This window comes from Protopterus annectens, chromosome 14.part0 (genome assembly GCF_019279795.1).
Source record: "Protopterus annectens isolate FY-2018-M chromosome 14.part0, PAN1.0, whole genome shotgun sequence".
NCBI classification, from domain to species: Eukaryota; Metazoa; Chordata; order Ceratodontiformes; family Protopteridae; genus Protopterus; species Protopterus annectens.
This window is the reverse complement of record NC_056748.1, coordinates 1039646756-1039660116: the sequence shown is the minus strand read 5'-3', so window position 1 is coordinate 1039660116 and position 13361 is coordinate 1039646756. Positions and strand designations below refer to the sequence as shown.

Sequence of the window (13361 nt, the reverse complement as noted above, 5' to 3'; positions counted from 1 at the left end):
ATAGCTTCTAGTCTCACAGTGGTCAATAATGCATCAACCAATGTCCTAATCAGATCCTCATAACGGACATATGCAGAAATTGCTCATGGTGGATTCACTCTCAACAGGTGACACAAGACCGACCCTTTACTCCTCCTCAACCACAGGCTATGGTGACCACAGATGCTTCACAGATAAGGTGGGGGGGCATTATCTGGGGAAGACTGTTCAAGGCACCTGGTCTACAGATGAGGCCAAATTTCACATAAATGTCTTAGAGATGAGGGTGGTGCTCTTAGTGTTGCAGGTGTTTCAATCTGCCCTTCCTCTAGGGACAGTAGCGATTCAGTCCAACAACATGTCGATGGTATGGTACATAAACAAGCAAGAAGGAACCAGATCGTACCCTGTCTGTCAGGAAGCACTCCGAGTGTGGGAGTGGACGATTTCAAGCAACAGCTTTCTAATAGCAATGCATATTCCAGGGAGCTCCAGCGTCATAGGGAACAACCTGAGCAGAGCCATTCTCATGCCACACAAGAGGTCCCTCAACCAGAATGTACTGGGCATTATTTTCCACACATGGGGCCAGACTTGCTTCAGTCTTTTCATCTCTCCCCTAAACAACAAGTGCAGCAACTACTTCACCCTGATTCCCTCACGGGGCAAACCCAGAGGGATGCTTTGATACATGACTGGCCTTTCCCCCCATTCTGTTGATCCCCAAGTTTCTTAAGAAGGCCAGTAGGTTTAAGAGGACAGTAATCTTCATTGCCCCATACTGGCCCTGACAAATCTGTTTTCCCTTCCAGAGTGCTCATCTACAGAAGGAGCCCTAGATTTTAGAACCCTCTCCAGACTTGTTGCCACATCCGACAGAAATGACTCATCCCAACCTTTTCAGTCCCAAGCTGACAAATTGGTTCCTCCATTTCCCTTGACCCTCCTCCCCGGTCCGTCATATCTTGATGTCCTCCCATAAGCCGTCAGCTCAAAAACTGTAGGTGTAAATGGAAGAGATTTGTTTTTTTGGGCACAACAAAACAACATGGATCCCATCACACCCCCTATTCATTTCATTTCGGATTTCCTAGCCCACCTATTCAGTAATGGGCAGCGGCATCTATCATTAAGGTGCAGTTAGCAGCCATTTCAAATTTCACTATTGGGTTTGACAATTTGTCCTTGAACTCCCACAAACTTTGCAAAGCATTCTTAAAAGAAACTTTGTTGTTAAAACCTCCTTACAAAGATCCTTCTCACCTTGGGATTTTCAATCTGGTTCTGCATCTCATTAATCAGCCCCCTTTTGAGCATGTAGCAACTTGTGATGTTAAGTATCTTTCCTCGAAGACTCTCATTTTGGTGGCTATCACATCAGCAAAATGGATTTCAGAGCTTCAAGTTCTATCTTCTGAACCTCTGTATATAATTTTCCATAACTACAGAATCTCGTTGCGTACCAACCCCTTCTTTTTGCCCAAGGTTTTCTCAAACAAATCTTAATCAGACTATACGTTTGCCTGTTTTTTTTCCTAATTTTAGTAACAAAAGGGAATATGTACTGCAGCTGTTGGATGTTCAGACAGTTACATTTCTGTTTACATAGAACCAAAGAGATTTGGAAGACAAAATAATTGTGTATTGCCTTTGCAGGGCCTAGGAAAGAAAGGCCTACCAGTTACCAGAATTACCTTATCCAAGTGGGTTTCTAGTTGTATCTCCTTTATTTATTTTTCAAAGGACATGAAGCCTGACAATTCCATTTGGGCTCATTCTATAGAGCAATGGCCACATCCGCGGTTTTCTAGTTCAGTGCTTCCTTGTGTGATACTTGTGCAGCAGCCACTTTGACAAACCATCATACGTTTATTATTCATTACAAAGTGGATTTGGGTCTCCAGTGCAAGGGCTTCCTTTGGCATGACAGTTCTGAGGAATATTCTCCCATAAGTCCACCCTGGATAAAGGTAGCCGGGGACTCTGTGCCATATCTGAGGAGAAGATGAAAAATTTACAATATTAGATAAAGAAGTTATGTACTCACCATAACATTCCATCTTTATTGTCGTCTTTTCATCTCTCCTCACAATCCCACCCTCCAATCCCCATCCTTAGATGCTTGGTTGAATGGGAGGATGATTTCTAGGAAAGATTAAATTTCATTAGACTCCAAAAATCACTTCACTTAAGGCATCTTTGTGTGTTAAATACTAATTGTTCTCTTCCTACTAATGTAATTATAGCAAACAAGATCTGAGGTAATGGGGACAGATGCGTTGTGGGTAAAGGGGAGGTACCTAAGAGCTTTTCGGTTGACACAAGCTTACTAATGGCAGAGTCAGATCCAAGGGCCTGGATCCGAACCCCGCATGTATTTTATTTTGCATTTGTTAAACGAGGTGTCTGACTGGGCCAAAAGCCCTTTTTCAGCAGAGGCCTGGGGAGAAAAGCTCCACACAGAAAGATAATTACCAGAACTTTTAGGTGTTTAAACAGCAATGCAATACATTCAGATTTATAATAGACATATGTTTACAGTGGTAAGAAGACAACACAATACAGGGAATGAAAAACAACATTCATTAATAATAAGAATAATTCATTAATTCCATGGTATTCAGTTAAGGTTTGAAATACAATCCAATGTATGCATATTATATTAGATTATTTTTTGCAGTAGTATGAAAATAGGCTTTAAGAGGGAAGTAAACCTTTATTAGTAATATAAATCATTACATAGTTTCATGATAACCATTTGTGCTTAAAACAGTGGTAGTACTAATTGTCTTGGTTTAATAGTAGTAATTATTTAACTAGATGGGGTCAGTATATGTGAGTGAGAATTTAGTAAAGTAAGATGGGCATAGGATGTGTGCCTTGTCTGATTGCTCTAGCGTGGGGTGCAGTCCTAGCACAGGCAGCTTTGTTTCAGATGTTGCCTGATGAGGTTTTTAAAGGAGGCTTTAGCGGATGCAGTTTGTATGCTAATGGGGAGGGCGTTCCATTTTTTAGCCACTGTACTACTATAAAGTTAGTCTCCAAAGCTATTATCGCTGTTGGTGACTTCTAGTAGTAGTTTCCTTGATGATCAAAGAGGCCTTGTGGCTGAGTTCTGTTGTACTAGGATTTTGAGAGACAGAGACAGAGCTGATTATAAGTTAGTAGTTTGGGCAGCTCAAGCCAGTGCAGCTGGTGCAGAGCAGTACAGTGATGGGATCTATATGGGCAATTTGCAGCAAAGCGGGCAATTCTGTTGTAGCAGACCTCCATCTTGTTTATTTCAGTTTTATTGAGATTAGTTAGAATGGAGGAAGCATAGAGTAGGGTGGATAGAAGTTGGGAGCGAGCAATGGTACATCTTATATTGTTGGTGAGAAGCTGTTTAATGCGTTAGAGTGATCCCAGTTTGGCATGTACTTTTTTTATACTTAAGTTGAGATGAGTATCACATTTTAGGTGGCAGGCAATGGTTATTCCTAGTAGCTTAGCATGTGCTACTGGAGTGATGGGATTGGAGTTTGTAGAGTAGATGGTGAACTGACTGCTATTGAAGTTTTTGTTAGAGCTAGTTATAATCATTAGCTGTGTTTTCTTAGGACTGAGGATAAGTTGGGCTTTAGTAAGGTAATTTTCTGTGTCAGAGAATGCTAATTGAGTTGTTTGTTGGACGGTGGGAGTACTTCGTGCAGCACAGATTAAGGTAGTATCATCTGCATACTGAAAGATAGATGCATGCTGTATGGAGGTCATTTCTGAAAACTGTGAAAAGTAATGGCCCTAATGTAGACCCCTGTGGGACTTCTGTAGTTATGAGTAACAGAGGTGAGAGAGAACTTTCCTATTTCACAGTCTGGTACCTGTTAGTTAAGTAGCTATGGAACCAGGTTAGTGTGGACTTTGATAGGTTATATTGGTTTAGTTTGTTTAGTAGGATTTGGTGGATACTGTGTCAAATGCTTTGGACGTATCCAAAAATAGAGTTGACACCTGCAGGCCTTTATTTTTTGAGTTCATTTATTGTATTAGTGAAGCAGAGGATGGCTGTAGTGGGTGGGTCTGAAACCATGTTGAGTAGGGGACAGGATATTATTGTCTAGGCGGTGTTTTAGAACTTGGGTGTGAATGCATTTTTCTAATATTTTGGTCAGGGGGGGGAGTATTGCAATGGGTTTGTAGTTATTAAGTTCAGTAGAGGTCCACCCTTTGTGTATGGGAGTAACATGGGATATTTTCCAGAGTTTGGGAACGTAGTTTTCAGTAATAGATCTATTTATGAGAATGGAGAACGGAGAATGGAATTGCATTGGCATCTGCTGTGAGTTTTAAGAAGTAGCTAGGGAGTAGGTCAGCTGCAGTTGCTGAGGTTTTTCGTTTGGAGAGCATACTTTTGATAGTTGGTGGGCACTGTTTTGATCATAAAGCATGTATCTGTAGTGTTTGTGGTGGGAAGGATAGTGAGGTTAGAATTGTTTTGTGATACTAGGGATAGAATTGAGTTCACAAAGTGGGAGCTGAATTGTGTTTCAGTGGGAACTTTAGTATCGGGTGGTCAATTTGGGGTAGCTGTTTGGGTGGGTTTGAGCAACTGGTTTACACTTTTTTAGAATTTTTGGGGATTGTGTTGGTATATAGTTTGCAAGGTGGTATAATAAGATTGTTTGTCCTGCCTAATGCATTTTTTGCATGGTTGTACAGCTGTCGATAATTAGTTAGGCTTTGTATGTCCTTGGTTCTTTGGTAATAAAACCAGGCAGTGTCTCTGGACTTGAGGATTTGTTTGGTTTCTTTGCTGAGCCAGGGATTTTGAGAGGTTCTAACCTTGACATTGTGCAGTGGAGCAACAGTGTCTAGCTGTTGTAGAAATGTTCTGTTGAAGTAGGCTACAACCTGGTCAAGTGGGAGGGTTTTTAGAGGGGTCCAGTCACAGTTGTAGAGTAAAGATTTGAGGACCTCAGGAGAGAAATTTTTTGTGCTACCTATGGATCTGCAGGTAGTGGTTTTGCATTGGCTTGTTCTTCTACATATTAGGTATGTTAGGCTGTGGTCGCTTAAGCTATCTGGGAGACTGCCTATGTGGGGGTACAATGTGGGATTCTTGGTTAGGGCCCAGTCTAAGATTGATTCCCTTTTAGAAGTTTTATCACATCTAGTGGGAATTTGGACTAGCTGCTGGTAGCCATGGAGATTTATTAGATTACTTGGTGCTTCTGATATACAGGTGAACCAGTCTAGGTTGAAATCCCACAGAATGAGGGTTTCTTATGAGTATGTGGTAGAGCACCAGGATAGGAAGTCTTCAAGGCTAGCAAGTGCATTATCAGGTAGGATATAGATGGCAATGATGGTGCTAGATTTGTGGGGGTTTAGTTGGAGTTGTGAGATAACTATGTCCCAAATATTGGGAGAGGGGTAGGAGTTGGGGATGTTGAGTAGAGTTAAGGTGGACTTGTACAGTATGGCAGTTCCACCTCCTTTACGAAGGGGTCTATCTTGCCTAATGATGTTATAGCCGGCTGGGAGAACTTCTGAGTCTGGTATATATTTATTTAGCCAGGCTTCTGTTATAGCAACTATATCTGGGGAGTACTGTGCTATTGTGGCGTGGAATTCAGGTATTTTATTTTTGATGCTTCTACTATTGATATTTAGTATTAAGAGATGGTTATTTTTGCCATTGTTGGTTATTTGCCCTGGGATGAGGGGGTAGTCTGTTCTGATGATTGTGCCAAAGTGGTTTGTGTTTGGTTGGATTTGAGCCTGGGTTGGGGTGGATGTCCCTGCTTATGGTAAGCCTGGTATTGAAACTGTGGAACAGATGCTTGAGTTTGGAGATAAGCATGAGAAGGTGTGTTTTTTTTTGAGTAGGGATGGATGCTAATGTGTTTTGATTTTAATTGGTCAGTTGTGTTCCTGAAAAGTTGTGAATAGATATTATTGTAATATGAGGTGTCTGCATGTGAAAGTGCATAGTATTGCATTGGGCTACTAAGGTTAGTGATATTGAGAGACTGATAACTTGAGGAGTTGTATAGAATTATGAGAAGGCAGATTAGACCTAGTTGCATGATAGCCATTGTTATGTAAGGGAGAGGTGGTTCTAGATGGAGGTGTGACTAGAAATGTATGGATGTGCTATATGTGAGTGGATGAGTAATGTGGGGTGATGTAATAATGGGTTGAGGGAGTGTGAGTGGTGATGTGTGGTGGAGCAGTGGGTGTGGGTTAATGTCAGATGACTTGGGGAGTTATGAGTGGTGGAGATGGTGTGGGGGTGGAGCTGTGGGTATGGTTGGGATACTGTAAATCTAGTAGTAGTAGAGGTGGGTGGGAAATGGGAGCAGTTTAGGGGAGTGGACTGAGGCAGAGCGTAGCGAGGGCGAACAGAGCGGGTTGACCCGGCTGGGGGAAGCAGTTGAAGGGAAGAAAAACAGTAAAGTATGGGAGAGAAACAGGTAAGTCAGAGAGATCCAAGGCTCAGTATATGCAATCCCTGTTAATTAGTACTATCTTTATTATGGTAGATGCTGCCTTAGGTTAGAAGGCAAGAACGATACTGTATTTGGCTGTGGTATCATTAACATTTCAAGGTGAAATAAACCAAACGTTTTATACTAACCTCGAAAAAGGGCATAGCAAAATAAATTTAAAATGGGTGGCGAAAGCCAAACACATTCTGGCTAGGCTTATAAATGCCCTAGGGCAGATAGCCTAGTATGAACCTATGAACCTATAAAAGTAGTTTGGAAGCTCACGCTCCGAGTAAATCTACTCCAGAAGCTACAAGACCTGGAGACTGGGAAATCCTTAGTAAATACTGCCACCTAGTGGTGAAAAGTGGGCACTTGGAGTAAAAAGAACGTAGAATAAGTGGCAGGAAAGGGAAAGAAGAATTTCCAGGGGAGTAACGGCATGTGTGCAAGCCATTCAATTACAAACTCAGATAAAGTATTTATTGGAAGCATGGAAGGCAAGAACCTACTTTTTTATACAGTAAAGTTGTGTGTCCAGGTTCAGCACTTTTCAAATATTCCCACAGGACACATTTCAGCAGATTGCGGTGTAGATGTGCTTTTAGGAAGGGCAAATAGAGATCAGGAAGTAGAGCGAGCTGAAAAGAAGGAAAAATTAACAGTTAATTGACCTAGCATGAATAATGATACCAGAAACAAAGGAGAGCGCAGCCATAGAGAGGAAATAAATAGGGGGCATAAGTGGATTTAACAGGGGCAAGAGATCAGTAAGGAGAGGCAAGTACAGACTGTATTTCAGAGCAGGCAGTAAAGGAGAGATGAAAAATTGACAATACAGATGGAATGTTATGGTGAGTACATAACATCTTTTCTTCCCTCTGCCAGAACACAATGTAGATTCTAGGTCAGTTGAGGCAGAAACTAAATGGATAGAAGAAAAGGGCTTTGGGGATGCTCGATATATGTAGTTTGTGTTGAAGTTGTCAGGCACTCCATTAAATATTGATACAGTTCAGTTAATTTATCTTGCAGAATAGCTGCTGTGGTGTCTGCGGTTAGGAGACTTGCCTAGCTGAAGAACTCTGCCCCTTTCAAAGCTTCTGAAAGCAGTGTTCTTTGATACTCCACTCGATAAGTAGCTTCTCTTTGAACCCTCAGCTGAGAAGGTGTTCTAGAAGCTAGAAAAAATGACAAAACGCTGCAGTTAAAGAACTTTTTCATTCCCCAGCTCCACGTTTTGTCACATACTACCTAAATAAAGATTTTCCTTTCTATCCTAAGCAAGAGAAGAATAAACCTGAAAAGGAAAGAAGGGTTGCTACAGAAAGAAGTGGCAGACTGACCAGAGGAGAAAGCCTGGTGGCCCTCAGGTCTGTGACATTCAGAGGGAGCAGCTAAAGCATAGCAAAGCTTACTCCTATCAAATCCCAGTCACATCCAACTCCTGTTCTTCCCCCTTGCATTTCTACGTCCCTTACAGGTAGGGGCAGGCTGACTGCCTTTATGAAGCAGTAGGAAGCAGTTAGGACAGGTGTGTAATGCAGATAAAACAGGGTTACAGGTTACATGCTAGAAGAGACCACTATTTCCTTGGGATGCTCTTAAAATCAAGAGCAAGTCATGATGGTGCTAGCCTAGTTTGAGTGCCCCACCCTGCAAGTGGCTGAGGCATCATGGTTTGATTCATTTGGGTGATATGAGAGCAGAAATACCTCTGCTTTTCCCTCTCCTTCTCTTCCTCTCTCTCATCCTATTTATCTTACAGGGGTGTATTCTGGTGCATCCAAATTTTTTATAAAAAAAGATTAAAAAAAAAAAAAGCTCAAGCAAGTAGCCTGCAAGTTAGAATTAATTCTGCACCACAGGGAATAATCTTTGTTGTTCCCAGACCTCAGGGGGTTCAAAGTGACTGGATAGATGGTCTCAGATTAAGCCCCTTCAAGAGTAAATTCTCCCCAGTGGTGATGCACACATTTGAGAAAGGCATAGTCTCATTACTTGACAAATGGAATAGATTCCTAGTCTGGTCACCTCTGGACAACCAGACACGGCAGTTGTGTCTAATTCTTTCTTAAATTATTTAATAGAAATTTTTGATGAATACCTAATTTATGTCTGTATCAAGTCAGCCATTGTGGATAGACCACTTATGGAAGAAAGTATCTCTTGCCATTTGGTAACCAAACAGATGTTCATCATGTAATACTGCTGCAGTCATCACACTTGGGTTATCCTGCCATCAGGCGTCCCGCAGTCGGCCGAATCCCAACTTCTTGGTCCGGAATCGGTTGTCGTCGCTTCTTCCCTGACGTCAGTGCGACAGGGGGATAAAAGAGGCAGCCGACGCCATTTTCTTCAGTCTTTCTTGCCGCGTGGTGCCCGAAGCAGAAGCAGTTCGCAAGTGCCGGTCGGCTAGCTCCTGAGATTTTCGAATCGAATTTCAGCCCGAAGTCTTCTCTAAAGCTAAGTACCCCGTTGGAAACTTTTCTTGCCTCAGACCGATGTCAGACAAAGTTAATAATTGCATTTCTTGTGGGAAGCAAATACCTCATAAGGATTTTCATTCTTATTGTATTCCTTGCCTAGGCCCAGACCACGACGTCTCTGGTTGTCGGTTTTGTGCTAGGTTCAACAAACGTACAATCAAGCGTCGGGCAGATTTTGCCCAACATTATTTTGGCAGAAAATTTAATTATAGCATGTCGTTGGAGCAACCAACATCAGCAATGATTAAAAAACGCAAGGATAAGGACAGGCAACCAAGGCCAAGACCAGATACCGAGGCCTCAGCAAGGCCTGCTGCCAGTTCTCCGTTTTCAGCGAGGCGCCTACACAGCCCCTGACTACCGCAGATTTAGAAATTCTGATGGCCTCCCAGACCGAATCAGCTGGGCCTCAGGAGCTGGTTCCATCTCACCCCTCAGACGCCAACCCTGACGGTGATCCGGAGATTTTGGACAGGCCTTCGGTTTCTGAAGGTGTCTTCAAACCGACAACTATCTCTATTAAGTCTTGTGCTAAACTTAAAGCCCCCTTAAAAGTTAGGAAACCGGGTCCACAGTCCCCCCCCACAGGCCCCTATGCCTAAAAACAGATGCTTAAGATGGCTGAGGATTTAATTACCCTTATCAGGGGTTCACAACCCCCTCCTGACAAAAGGCCTAGACTGGAGGAAGATTATCCTTCCTCTGACCAAGCATCCATTTCCTCAGCTAACTCTGAGGACCAGGATTATTCCTTCCCTCCTTATGAAGACTCAGATGCTAAAGAGTCCATTCCCTCTGTCTCCCCCCCTGAAGACTACTCTTTTGGGGAAACTTTACACACCATGAGGGAACACTTCCACTGGGAAGGCCAAGATTACTCTGACTCTAAGAAAAGACTCTGTGAGTTTCTTCTTCTCCCACAGCATAGACCCCTTGCAGTTCCTCCAGTTTTAGACATTTTGGATGATGTTTACACCAAATCTAGTCTAAACCCAGATTGCTTACCTCCTGCACCAGCTAAACCAGACAGATTCTACTGAGTTCCTGATTCTCATAAGTTTCTATATAAAAGCCCTGTTGCAGACCCCAAAACCATTTCCCAGGGTCCCAAAGGGGTTAAGGCCTCTACTGCTAAGAATCCACTACCTTCTGAAAGAGATTCCAGAGCATTAGAAAGATGGGGGAAGAAAGTGTATATGTCTGCCACTTTGGCCATGAGGACCTTAAACTGCCAATTCCACATGCTAAAATACCAGCAGTACTTGATTACACAGTTAAAGCAGAAAATGATCCCTCAGACAGATCAACCTGATTTCAAAGAGATGCAGGATTTGCTGCATGCAGCAGAACAGGTGGGAAAACATACCTTACAATGTGGTTTTGATTCATTGGAAGCCTCATGTAGAGCAGCTGTCACAGGATCTGTAATACGTAGACATGCTTGGCTAACAGAGCAAGCCTTACCAGAACATGTCAAAGCAAAGTTATTGGATGCTCCATTGCAGAAAGATGTGTTATTTGGTGTCAAAGCAGAGGAAGTTTTAAAGAAAATGGAAGAAAAGGCAAAATCTATGCAGACAGTTAAAGATTTTTTACAGGTACAACCTCCTCGTTTCAGCAGAAACTGGCCATAAAAAAACTGGTCCTTTCCTGCATCAGACAGACCCCAAAGGGGTAGGTACAGATGCCCAAGGGGCAGAGGCCAGCCACAAGGTTCTTCCAGGCCTAGACAATGGCACACAGCAACTCAAAGAGGTGGAGATGAAAGATCTCAACCCTTCAGGAAACAAACACAATGACTTCCCTCTTCGCCTGCCAAGCAAAATTGCCCTGGCAGCACCTTTGGGAGGAAAATTGGCGCATCATAACAAAGGACAAATGGGTTCTGGATATTATTACCCGAGGCTACAGATTTCATTTTCACACTTTACCATGGATGAGAGGCATGCCAAATCTGCCTCCAAACCAATGGGCAGAGGCACAAACGCAAATTTCAGCTCTCATGGATATGAAAGCAATTCAAAAGGTACCTACAAAGGAGCAAGGTCAAGGTTTTTACCCAAGACTATTTCTAGTACCAAGAAAGGAGAAAGCCTGGAGACCCATTTTAGATCTCTCAATTCTAAACACTTACCTGGAGGTACCCAAATTCAAAATGCTCACACTACAGCAGCTTCTTCCCATGCTGGGCAAGGAGTCTTGGCTGGTAACGTTGGACCTCAAAGAGGCATACCTGCATGTCCCTATCAGACAAGATTGCAGAAGTTACCTCAGATTTTTGGCTGGTACAATGCATTATCAATTCTCTGCATTGCCCTTTGGCTTATCTAGTGCGCCCAGAGTATTTATGAAATGCCTGGCATCAGTAATTGCATACTGCAGACAATGAGGAGTACAAATTTATCCATGTCTGGACGACTGCCTGATCCAAGCGGACAGCAAGGCCATTCTATTACAACATCTGGCATTTGTAACAAAGCTGCTAAGTTGCCTAGGGTACACAGTAAACAAAAAGAAGTCAAAGCTAATACCCTCACAAGACATAATATTCCTGGGTGCCAGGTTAAATACAATGGCCCAGATGGCTTATCTCACGCTAGACAAACAAAAACAACTGACTCAATACTTCAAAGAGAACTTTTACCCAGCTCACTGCAAGGAAAATCCTGCAGGCATTAGGGTTCATGGCATCCTGCATTCAACTAATTCCACATGCAAAGCTGCATATGAGGAAATTACAATGGTACCTGAAAAGTCTATGGACTCAACACAGGCACAGCCTCGAAACAAGTATACCTCTCATTCTCTGCCTTCAAAAAGAGTTCCTATGGTGGGCTCAAGCATGTCGAATAAACAAGGGTCTTCCTTTTGTCTTACCTCCAGCAAACCAAACTATGACAACAGATTCTTCAGACTACGCCTGGGGAGCACACATGGCAGGACAGTGCATACAGGGCAAATGGTCCACAAAACAAATGCATCTACACATCAACCAAAAGGAGATGTTAGCTGTGCAAAATGCACTGACAGCCTTCAAGGACCTCTTGCATCCAGGACAACTACTAATAAGGACAGACAACACCATAGTTATGTGGTACATAAACAAACAGGGAGGAACACACTCCTACCCTTTATGCAGACAGGCAATGACCTTGTGGAACACATTATTGACTTTCAAAGTACAACTGCAAGCACAATTCCTGCCAGGAAAGGAAAACATATTGGCAGACGAATTAAGCAGAAATTTGGCAGATCCTCACGAGTGGAGACTACACCCACAAGTATTTTCAATGATAACTCAAAGGTGAGGCCACCCAGACATAGATCTATTTGCCTCCCCCAACAATTGCCAACTACAGAAATTTTGCACAAGGACTTATCATTCCCTAGCCTGGAAAGTGGACGCCCTATCATTCAGTTGGACAGCATTGACAGTCTATGCCTTCCCACCACTACCTCTCTTGACCAAGGTATTACTGAAAGTCAGATCAGAGAGACCTCACATGATCCTCATTGCTCCGGAGTGGCCACGTCAGCACTGGTACCCATTACTAAGGACCTTGACTCACAGCCCTCCATGGATCTTACCTCAATTCCCACTTCTGTTGACTCAGCAAAACTCTCGGATCCTTCACAGTCAGCGCAGGACTTTAAATTTAGCTGCATGGAGAATACCTTGAATTATCTATCAACACTTCTCTCAAAGGACGTCCTGAATGTCATTTTGGAGGCCAGGAGGCCCAGCACCAGAAAAACTTACTCAGACAAATGGAAAAGATTTTGTGCATGGAACCAGGCTAAAGGCCAAAATCCTTGGATACCAAACATTCCTAAATTACTGCAATACTTAACTGAGATGCTACACAAAGGCCTTTCTTTCTCATCCATTAAGATCCATGCTTCAGCCATTTCAGCTCAATATAATATGGATCCTCCCATATTCTCACACCCTTTACTAAGGCAGTTTCTCAGAGGGAGTCTAAGAATATAAGACCCCCCGAAAACCCCTAACGCCAGCTTGGGACCTCAACTTCGTTTTAGAAAAATTAACACTGCCTCCTTTCGAACCAGCCTTCTCAGCAGAACTACAATACTTGTCATGGAAAACAGCTCTGTTGCTGGCTATCACCTCAGCACACAGGGTCTCAGAACTACAGGCACTTATGGCAGTGGAACCTTTCATCATTTTCCATCAGGACAGAGTCTCTTTACGAACTAACCCTACCTTTATGCCAAAGGGTAGTATCCAGTGTGGCTTTGAATCAGACCATTCATTTACCCACCTTTTATCCAAACCCCCAGAATAAAGGAGAAAGACTCCTTCACTCTTTGGACATTCACAGACAGCTACGTTACTATTTGGATAAGACAAAGACCTTCAGAAAAACCGACCAACTCTTTGTATCCTATGCTGCAGGTCCAC

At 42.9% G+C, this 13361-nt stretch overlaps 1 protein-coding gene across 2 annotated transcripts in view; it reads left to right on the top strand.

The window, feature by feature from the left end:
* The window catches only part of ZMYM3 (zinc finger MYM-type containing 3), a 3891108-nt gene that overhangs the window by 1834049 nt on the left and 2043698 nt on the right, over positions 1-13361 (top strand). The window lies entirely within an intron of this gene.